Raw genomic sequence first — 11,631 nt, 5'->3', positions numbered from 1 at the left:
ATTAAAGGTGTAATCCAATTATAATTAGTCTATTCGTGAACATGTGACTCCATCTAGTGGTACATCCCCGTTAGTCTATAACTTGTAAGTAAGCTCTCAAAGATTGATTGAGCTCGTAAAAGTAGCATCATGCTATAAGCATTACCTGTTTTTTGTCAAAATTATGCTCAAAGTTATGCTATGTTTTGAGAGTTATGCTACTTTTTCTTTTAGTCCCCTTTTTTATTTAAATGTTTTCTCTGATAAAAAAAAAACTGTCAACTACTGTCAAAATGTACTCCTCGCTATTTTGTTCTTTAAGAAAGCGAGAACTGGGACTGACGCAATCTTTACTTCCAGTTTGCACAGCCCCCCAGACGACAAACGAATCAGAATTTTCGATAACCTTCTTCCTGCAAAACATTACAAAATTAAAATAGACGGATACATAGACCGAACTTAGAAAATAGTCAATTTTAGAGATTAAGTATGTCATGAATCTGATGATGTTCCCTTCCAAATAAGTAAAGAAGTTTAAAAAGGAGTGGTAAGACCAAATAGAACGAGAATTTTAATTCTATCTGACGTAAACACAACGTTATAATTCCTTCGTTTCCTCGCGCGCAAGCAGTCTTGGGTATAGCGTTACAACAGTTACGACGAACAGCAGCCGCTCCATCCTCCCCCCCCCCCCCCCAGTGAGTCAATAAGACGAACGACAACCTAAAAACAACCTTAAGGAACCTAGATCACAAACAACAAACAGTTTCCACGAAAGGGCTACAAGTGTGCTCAGTTAAATCACAACTCAACATCGCTCCTTTCAAACAGATTCCTCCAACACGCATAACTTTGCGGCAGGTCACATCAGGGTTCAGCTAGGAGTTTTCACTTCTGCCATACAAACTCTGCCCTCCTTCCCAGAGAATGTCTTCAGAATTCGTCCGAGGGACCAATGTGATCTTACATATACACATACATACATACATCTTTATTTAACGAGGGTAACATATTAACTTTACACAAGTTTTCTAACATATGGCCCTCACCTTCCTACCCATCCCACTCCAGTGGAGCACATTCATCACACAATAATTTCGTGTGTGGGAGATTAACGTCTCCTACCCCAACCCTGCAGGAGACGGGACCTCCATTTATTCGTCCCTATCCGAGAACACTAGAAAATCTAACCATTTCTAGATGTTATAGAAAGGTAGCAAATTCTTCTTAATTATTTTAAGACCGCGAGTGCTGGTCCGGCCGGTGCTGGAACCCTCGACCTCCCGCACAACAGTCTAGCGCACTATCCATTGGGCTATCTGGGCGGCGGTATGACCGATCGAGGCGCATCATCATCCTTCATTAGAATAAGATCTCCTTCCTTCAAGTTCCTTCGTTCTTTATTCCATTTTGAGCGCATTGTCAAGGTAGGTAAGTATCCTTTACGCCAGCTACGCCATATCTTGTCGCCTAGCGCTTGGACCATTCTCAATTTCTTGCGGCTATTAATCTCTCGCTCCTCAAAGCGGCCAGGTGGACTGTTTGGCGAGACTCGTTGGATGAGAAAATGGTTTGGCGTCAGCGCTTCGAAATCGTTGAGGTCATCGCTGACGAGAGTGAGGGGTCGACTATTAATAGTAGCCTCTGTCTCGACAAGGACTGTTTGGATTGTTTCTTCTGGTAACACCTGATTATTTATGACAGTCTTCATAGCTCTTTTGACCTGCTTGACCATTGACTCGTATAGTTCTCCCATGCATGGGAACGACGGTGGGTTGAAGTACCAGGTGATCCCTTCTCGGGCCAGCTCACCGGTGATTCGTCCCTGACTCAAAGACCTCGAAGTTTCACCTAACTCTCTGTTCGCTCTCACGTACGTAATTAGTTCCGTTGTCTGAACGGATTGTCTTAGGGTTGCCTCTTCTCCCACGAAACCTTCTCAACGTCCTGATGAACAAATCAGTACTCAGATCGTCTGCCACTTCCAGGTGGACCGCACGGGTAGTAAGGCACTTGAAGATACACCCCTACCTCTTCTCAGAAACTCTTTCCCTCTTGACACTAATTGGATCGAAATAATCTTCACCCATGTTGGTAAATGGAGGCTCGCAAAGGGCAAGTCGTTCTCTGGGTAAAGAGGCCATCACAGGAACGGTTGGCTTAGCTCTCCTTCTCTTGCAAAGAAGACATTCATTGATGGTTCTTCTGATAAATGACCTTCCTCGGAGGATCCAGAACTGTTGGCGCACGAGAGCCAGTATGTGCCCCCTTCCTACGTGGAAGTGTCTTTCGTTGATGTCTGGAACCAACAATCTGGACAGAGGATGTACAGGGGAAAGTAGTGCTTGATGTTTGGCCGCAAATGGTATCGGAGCTTTAGTCAGCCGAACTCCGACTCTGATAATTCCATCAATGAGGACTGGTTGCAGTGGAAGTAGTGAACTGTTAGACGAGAGAGCTCAGTTCACTTGCAGATCCTCGTAGTCGCCCTTAAACGATTCAATTTGAGCTTGTTTACACACGGCTAGCGAGGCTTCTTCGAGTCGTCGGCGCTCAAACACATGGTGTGACGTTCTGGAGGCGGATTCATCTTCTCCCTTTTACACCTCAGAATGAATTTGTATCTCATCCACCAAGCGTACTGCCGACAAAGCTTTCTCCAAGAGGAGTACTTCTTCCATTGCACCATGTTTATAGATGAAGTAGTGGACACTGCAAGGACTGAGCCTTAATTTCTAGCTCAGTTTCATCCACAACTGGTACTTCCTTGGTACTCGGCCATTCTGCTTCAGGCAACATTAGAAATTCTGGACCACTGATCCATCGATATTGCGGAGTCAACTCCTGAATATCCTTACCTCTCGTGCAGCCATCGGCCACATTTATTTTGCCAGGAATGTGATGCCACTCCTTAATGTCCAAGTTCGAGACGATTTCATCAACTCTGTGAGACACGTACGTGATAAATCTCCGCTGGATGTTGCTAAGGTAGTGAAGCACTGTCTTGGAGTCACTCCAGAAATGCGTTTCGTCCATTTCAACGTCGATTTCTTCCACTATCTTAGACCTTAGCCTAGTGGCTACGACGGCAGCCTATAACTCCAGACGCGGAATGGTCAAGGCTTTGATTGGCGAAAGCCTAGTCTTACTTAAAACAAAGTTCACGTTGATATATCCACAAGTCACCCCACGGAAATACGCAACTGTTCCGTAAGCGATTTCTGACGCGTCGCAGAACACGTGTAGTTGTACGTTTAGGCATTGGTCGCGGTGGAAGCTGTAATGTTGTAAATCAATCATGTTGGATCACATGATTGCGGAGAGAAATTTTTATTAAAAAGTAAGGTTTTTACTAAAAGCAGGGTGTTGTGGTTGATCTTTACTTTAGCTCTGTTCGAGACTGATACTCTCGATACTACAGAAGTCATACCACTGGGGAATCATGATCGTTTGAGAGGATTTCAAACCTTCTTTCGAACCTTGCCACTTCTGGAGGATATCATTGAGCAACTCGCTATCCCGCTCAATCTGGTGCCTCCACAACTCTTGGATGGTCAGTTTCGCCTTTATTACGTAGGGTGCGCCAAGGCCCTGGGGATCGAACACGCTGCTCGCGGCACTCAATATTCCTCGCTTGGTGTTTGGGAATCCACTCTTCGTTGGTTCAAGACTCAGCTGATCTTGCTCTGCACACCACTTGACACCTAAGGCTTTTTCTTGAGCCAATCCATTGCGATCTAAGTGAATAATGTAGCACGCCACTTCTGACCAAGGGATTGCTGTGAGCACTTCTCGGCTGTTTGACATCCACTTCGGTAGGAAAAACCCGCCAGTTGCTAGGATTACTATCAAATCTTTAGCTAGACCTGTGGCTTCATCACAGTTTTGCTTCGATGCTAGGAGGTCATCCATGTAGAAATTACGTCGAACATCGTTGATGGCATCCTCGCTGAATTTCCCTTGCTGATCACGAGCAGTTCTCTGGAACGCATAGTTTGCGCAACACGGTTAATCAACAGTGCCAAACACGTTAACAGTCATCTTATTCATTTGGTCTCGGCGTTTCATCCAAGTCTTTCCACAAGAAGCGCAAAGTGTCTCTATCTTACAACAACAAACATATGAAACATATGTATGAGAAACATATGAGGTCAGTGGTTCGAATCCAGTGCAGGCCTGAAATTTTTTTTTTTTTTTTCAGGTCTGATTTTCACTATTGCTCAAATAGTGCTTCACTGCGAAGGATCGTTCACATATACGTCTCATAACCGCAGTTCATACATATGTTTCATATGTTTGTTGTTGTTTGATTTATCATCTACGGGTTTATGTCGAATTAATTTGATGGCCTGCTCCCAGTTGGCTTGTTAGCTCAATTGATAGAGCGCTGCACTAGTATTGCAGAGGTCAGTGGTTCGAATCCCGTGCAGGCCTGAAATTTTTTTTTTTTTTTTTTTTTTTTTCAGGTCTGATTTTCACTATTGCTCAAATAGTGCTTTACTGCGAAGGATCGTTCACATATACGTCTCATAACCGCAGTTCATACATATGTTTCATATGTTTGTTGTTGTTTGATTTATCATCTACGGGTTTATGTCGAGTTAATTTGATGGCCTGCTCCCAGTTGGCTTGTTAGCTCAATTGGTAGAGCGCTGCACTAGTATTGCAGAGGTCAGTGGTTCGAATCCCGTGCAGGCCTGAAATTTTTTTTTTTTTTTTTTTTTTTCAGGTCTGATTTTCACTATTGCTCAAATAGTGCTTTACTGCGAAGGATCGTTCACATATACGTCTCATAACCGCAGTTCATACATATGTTTCATATGTTTGTTGTTGTTTGATTTATCATCTACGGGTTTATGTCGAGTTAATTTGATGGCCTGCTCCCAGTTGGCTTGTTAGCTCAATTGGTAGAGCGCTGCACTAGTATTGCAGAGGTCAGTGGTTCGAATCCCGTGCAGGCCTGAAATTTTTTTTTTTTTTTTTTTTTTCAGGTCTGATTTTCACTATTGCTCAAATAGTGCTTTACTGCGAAGGATCGTTCACATATACGTCTCATAACCGCAGTTCATACATATGTTTCATATGTTTGTTGTTGTTTGATTTATCATCTACGGGTTTATGTCGAGTTAGTTTGATGGCCTGCTCCCAGTTGGCTTGTTAGCTCAATTGGTAGAGCGCTGCACTAGTATTGCAGAGGTCAGTGGTTCGAATCCCGTGCAGGCCTGAAATTTTTTTTTTTTTTTTTTTTTTTTTTTCAGGTCTGATTTTCACTATTGCTCAAATAGTGCTTTACTGCGAAGGATCGTTCACATATACGTCTCATAACCGCAGTTCATACATATGTTTCATATGTTTGTTTTTGTTTGATTTATCATCTACGGGTTTATGTCGAATTAATTTGATGGCCTACTCCCAGTTGGCTTGTTAGCTCAATTGGTAGAGCGCTGCACTAGTATCGCAGAGGTCAGTGGTTCGAATCCCGTGCAGGCCTGAAATTTTTTTTTTTTCAGGTCTGATTTTCACTATTGTTCAAATAGTGCTTTACTGCGAAGGATCGTTCACATATATGTCTCTATCTTGTTCACAAACTCTCACTTGATGAAACATTAGTTCAATGTCCGAAATTACGCCGATCTTTCCAGTTCGAAATCTCATAAGGACCCCTATTAAATCGTTCGACAGGTCAGAGCCAGTCAGAAGCTTGTTATTCAAGGAGACACCATCAAATTCTGATGCGGCGTCAAAGACCACACGGACCTTTCCAGGCTTGCTCGGATTAAACCTGCATGGTGTGGTAAGTACCACATGGGGTTATCACTTTGGCCTCTTCTGGTGTCATCCTTTGGGCGTGTCCTTTAATAACATAATCGTTGATGACATTCTGATATTTCTCTGCTAGCTCTGGGTTTTTCTTGAGTTTCTTCTCCGTGGAATGAAGTCTTGAAACTGCCATAGCATAATTGTTAGGCAAGACTGGGTCACATTTCCATAACGGTGCTCTTTTTTAGTGGCCTTCCTCCTTGACTGTGTTGCTTTCAAAGATGGCCAGCGCTCTTTTGTCTTCAACTGACAAGGTGGACTCAGAGAGAACCCGCTTGGTTGCGTAAGAGTCGATCTCCCAAAATCGTTTGATTTCACACTGCAATGTAGTCTCCCTATCTGATGCGAGAAAGTTTGCACTAATCTTTTGACCGTGTCCTTTATTCACAGTTCTAAACAGCGTCCATCCAAGGGGGGTCTTTACTGCGATGGGCTCATCCCGTCGCCCCTGGCGGACTTCAAGGTGAATCAACAAGTGAGCCATGTCAACTCCAATGAGAATCATCACGTCACCACCTTGAAGTCCAAGAAGATCTATGTCAGATAAGTGATTCCACTGCTCGACGGTCCTTTTCTTCGAAAACTTGAAAGATGGAATGTTGAGTTTCTTGATGACCCAAGCTCCATGCACCATAACTGGGTCTGGTTGTTCTTTTAGAGGAAAGACTAAAGCTTACCGTGTCTAAGTTCTGAGTAGTAGCTTCATTGCCAACTGTATTAATGTTAAGGCGATATGTCTCGCCAACAGGTTGTAAGCGTTCAGCTAAGTCTTTCCTAATCAGTGTTGAGTCACTTCCAGGATCAAGGACAGCATATGTGTGAGCCATGTTCCGTTAACTATGAATTTGAACTGAGAGCACTTGAAGGAGAACCTTCCGTTGAGGTTGAAAACAGACTTGGTTGATGTTGTTCGGAACGATGGACAACGAATTTGGCGGTTCTGGGTGACCAGCATTTTCCTTTGGAGAAGCCAATGGTTGGATAAAGCTACTTTCGTTGCTGGTGAGACCAGGACCGACTCTACTAGAAGATCCTCGTGTAAAAGGGTGTGGTGGGGACGCCCGCACCGTTATTTAAGACAACGCTTTGTACTCGGACAATTCTTCACTTGGTGGTTCGTTTTCAAACAATTGAAACAAAGTCCATGCTCCCTTGCAATTTTTCGCCTTTCTTGTAGGTGCTTAGACTTAAAGACAGGACAAAAGGCAACAGGGTTTTTGTACTAACAGATGACACACCCCTTTTCATTGGATGGGGCTTTCTCCTTCTCTTTGTTCAATGATTGGGTTTGGGCTTGCTTGGGATCTGACAAGTCGCTGCTGTTTCTTGGGGCGTCAGGAGACCTTCCTGTTGTCGTGGCGAGGGAATTTAACTTAAGATTTGGCTTTGGGGGTACCTTTGTTTCTTGTTCCAGTCTTCGCATATGAAGTCTCCAAGGGGGTTAAACAGTGTTTCTACTCGCTTGCGTAACCGCTTCTCAAACTCTACCAGGGTGGATCTATCACTGCGTCCATCTATGCATTCAAACCATCTTACTCTGAGGTTCATGGGTAACCTCATAGTTGCCCTACTGAGATAGTCTGGGGTTCGGAGAATAGCTGACTGACCCATTTTTACACACCATGTCGTACATGCCTTAAAAATAATATTCCCAAATTTTAGTTATCAAGAAGCCCTAGACCTGGAAAATTGTCATTGCTGGTAGATCGGAGGATATTCGTTTGTAAAAAGTTGATGGCGGAAATTAGGAATGAAGACCACCCCATATCTCTCTTAGCTCCACAAGCTATGACAAGTTCTATATCTTATCAGCTAAAATCAGGAAATACCAAAGCCACAACAACAATGAAAAGCACAAAAAGAGCAAATGACTTTTTTACTTTTAGGTATTCGTAGACTTACTATTATTGTAATACTTACTACAATTATTCTAATTCTTAAGACTTATTATTGTAAATAGACTTTATTATTGGTATCTAGTAAGATTCATTTTAATATCCTTGTAAAAATTTACTCTGTTTATTCAGTTTTTGAACTGCCAGAAGTGTTAATAAACTATCATCATCGTCATCACCATTCACTTGGTAATAGTAGTCCCACAATGTTTGCCTATCATTTGAGGGTACATAGGCACTGCTAAGCATGTCATTCAGATAAGCTGTGGCCACGCTGTTGGGGTTCCCAAACAGATGCTTCAATGTCTTAAGGGTAGTTGGGTAACTATAACCTGTAACACCTAGACTTTCCACTGCTTTCTTAGCTTCCTTGTTGAGATTTTGGAATAAATAAGCCATTCTGTCTGAGTCTGTGAGGGTGGTCTTGATGTGAATTTGATCACGAAACCTCTCAATGAATTTGGGTCAATCGATAGGTTTTCCTGTGAATTTGAAGAGCTCAAGCGGTGGTAATCGCTGCTGTTCTTGAGCTCGCAGAAGAGCTACACTTGAATTTGTTTGTAAGCTAGTAAAGGACCCCTGAAAGGCTGTGTCTTGACCTTCTCTCAATATAGCCGAATAAATGCATCCACCGGTTCTTCTACTTGTAGTGAATGACTGTCATTACTACTAGGTCCACCAAAGTAAGGGGTTGATGTGCTCCGGCTGGCTGGAGCCCATTGTGTTACGTAAGATGGCTGAGAGTGGTTTGCCGGGGCAGTGAAGTTTGACTTGTGAGGAGTTTGGGTTAAGTTGTACCACTAGGCGTTGATGCCAGAACAACACTGCTATCCCCCACTAGGGAACTAACTGTTAGAGGGACTTCTTCACTAGGCCCACGTTAAAATGACCAAGTAACAGAGGTTGTTGTAAGAGCAGCTGTGTTACTATTATCAAATGAACCAGGTTTGGGCTGGGACGCGGTCACATAACCAGGTGAAGACAAATCTCTGTAAGATGGAGGCCTCAAGGCTAGACTAACAGGGGTAGCTGCAGTTTGAGACGAGTATATTCTTTCAGGACTGTATAATCCCCGTTGAGGCGAGTGCACGGCAGTACTGACGGTTAACATACACAGCATGAAAAAACATATTTAAGTTGGCGTAATGTTATCATAAAGCTGCCGTAAAGGTCTACTTTACACAGCTTTACGCCACATTTACATTTCGTAAAGGCACGCTTTATGCGGCCATTACTCTGATTCACTTGGTTGGGCAACTGGTACCTGAGTAGAGCCTAAAGTGAGGCTATTGCATGGAACTCTAGATCCTTTACTGGCAAGGGCTTGGAAATTGCACGCAATGGAGAGCATTCATATGAGACAACTTTTCTATCCAGAGATGACTCCGTGTAAACATCTTCTGTGAGTTCTTGGAAAACGTATCCCTTAGTAATCCCGGGTTCAACTTCAGTACTGGGACTATCTTTGCGTTCAACCTCAGAGGTTGCTTTAGGACTGGGCACTACATCATGTTTCAAAGATGGCGAAGATTTACTGACCTTGAAGATTTCATCATTAGAGGCCTTTCCTTCGTTAAATTCTTGACCCAGTATTTCATGCTCAAGGTGTGCCACTTAAGCTTGATTTTGAGCGGAAATCACAGCCATTTCGTCTTCTCTTTTCCTTCGTAATAGGTAGAGCTCTCGTTTCTGACATTCAAGTTTCCACTCTAATTCCCTTTCAGCCATTTCTTCTTGAAACTCCTGTTCACGTACTTCATTGTCTCTCTTAACTCGTTCGGCAAGTTGTTTTGCTTGAAGGCTTGCGATGGAGGCCTTTATTTTAGCGTCTCTTCTTCTCTTTGACGAGGACGACGAAGAACTACAGCGAGAAAGCGCTTTCGAATGACCAGGATTAACCTGGCTCACTCTCCTTACCGAATCTTCAGGAGTCACTTCAAGGCTGCTGTGAAGCGGTGATATCACACCTTCGTCGACCAAGTGCCACGATTCTTGATTTCTCATCGTTAGCGGCTGATTTGTATCCGGTTCGAATGGACCAAAATTGATAAAACCAAATGAAACGAGAATTTTAATTTTACTCGACGTAAACACAACGTTACAATTCCTTCGTTTCCTCGCGCAAGCAGTCTTTGGTATAGCGTTGCAACAGTTGCGATGGCCAGCGGCCGCTCCAAGGAGGCTGATTTTGAAAAGAGCAGAAATCAAATCAAATGCCAAAGATCATGGCAACATAATCTATAAGGACTTACTTGGGAGTACCCCCCTGGATAAGTCTCACAAAGTTATAGGTAATAATGCACAAAATGTCATCAATGACGTTTATTTATTGACCGGTTATACGTGCATAGTGCTTGTTCCAAGAGGTTTTGCGGGTATGTAAGAAGTGCTTTGTAATAGTTGTCAAGTCAATTCCGTTCTCGTTTGCCATCAGTTTCTTGGTGGTTACTTGCACCTTCCCAGAAACGTACTGTCAGAAACAAACACACCAACAATTATACAAAATTACTTACCTGAGGCCTTTAGGGGGTAGGAGGGGATCACATGGTTTTTGGAGGGAACGTTACGGAGTGGACATCATTGGTCGGCAACAGAGGAGTATAGATGAGAAAATATAAAACCTTGTCTGCAAATTAACTGCCAATGAGTTAGGGGGTAGGGGTGGGGGAAGGGGGTGATCATAGGTATATTACAAAGCCTTATGGGGGGAATCAGGTAAATGTTATCGTGACACACCAAAATCCTCTGACTTATATATCAAGTTATGGATGCACTTCCTATTTATACTATACCTTTCCATTTACAAAAAACAAAATAAAACTTACCCAGATTAAAGAACAAAGTAAAACAAAAAGAGCCAAACCTCACCCAGTTACCAAGGCAACCATAACACATGATTTATGAAGTCTGATGTTCCAAGAAGAACCAACCATTTAGTCTCGAATACGGGAATGTCAAAAACGTTTATTCGTTTTCAGATGTAAACCAAAACGAAAAATATATGCATAAACGTTATCATTCCGCCGGTCTGCATATATATATACCGAAAGTCGTTTAATTCTGGTGCCTAAGTAGGGTTATCCCTTTTTACAGCAAATTCGTACAGGTTATTGTGTTCTTTTAACTTTAACATTGTTTACGGTTTTCGCCGGATTGTAAATAATTCCCAAAAGTACCCTATCTCGCAAAATAGTCGCATCTAGTATTATTATTTCTCGTCGCTATTCTGACCTTCGGCAAGTGGAGACTGGGAACCACTAGACAAAAATTACTCTACCCTAACGGGTACAAATAAAAAATCCCTTGCTTCTCCATTATCCAGCCATGTCCCCTTAGGTAAAAAAATCCCCGTTACCTTCAAGATGGCGGACAAAATTTATCATTTTAGGCTGCCTTTGAAGAACAACAACAACAAAAGAAGGAAGCCCCGAGAGAAATCTTCCACGGCCGTTTGATATTTTCCAAGGTTATGTTTGCTAAAATTTAGCAAGGAAACTACCAAATTTATCGCTCTAAGGTTTTCTTTCGTGCAATAAATAACGATCTGTACTACATGCGAATTTCTCCCGTCCATTAATCAATTTGCTTTCCACTCGCAATGTCCCTATCGGAATTTAGACGCGACATATTCATTACGAGAAAGTAACTAAAATCAGCTTACAATTTCATAACAAATTAGCTCTCCGTGGCGCACAATTGATCCTTAGTGGCCAACTTCACGATTAAAGGTCGGAACCTCTTATTCAATTAATCTAAAAACAGCTTATTTAGAAAATAGCATCTTGCAAAGATGCCCTCAAAAGCTGAATGTGCATCAGAGTCCGTATCAGAGAAACAAAGCTTTTTGCTCGATCGAGCATGAAAAAATCTCTGGCTGAAGGTGGAGCAAAATTTGGCGTCAGAGTGTAACTATTCTCCGAGCATTTCAAAGAGTATC

This window comes from Stylophora pistillata, chromosome 2 (assembly GCF_964205215.1).
Source record: "Stylophora pistillata chromosome 2, jaStyPist1.2, whole genome shotgun sequence".
In the NCBI taxonomy this organism is placed as follows: domain Eukaryota; kingdom Metazoa; phylum Cnidaria; class Anthozoa; order Scleractinia; family Pocilloporidae; genus Stylophora; species Stylophora pistillata.
Note: the sequence above shows the minus strand (reverse complement) of the source record.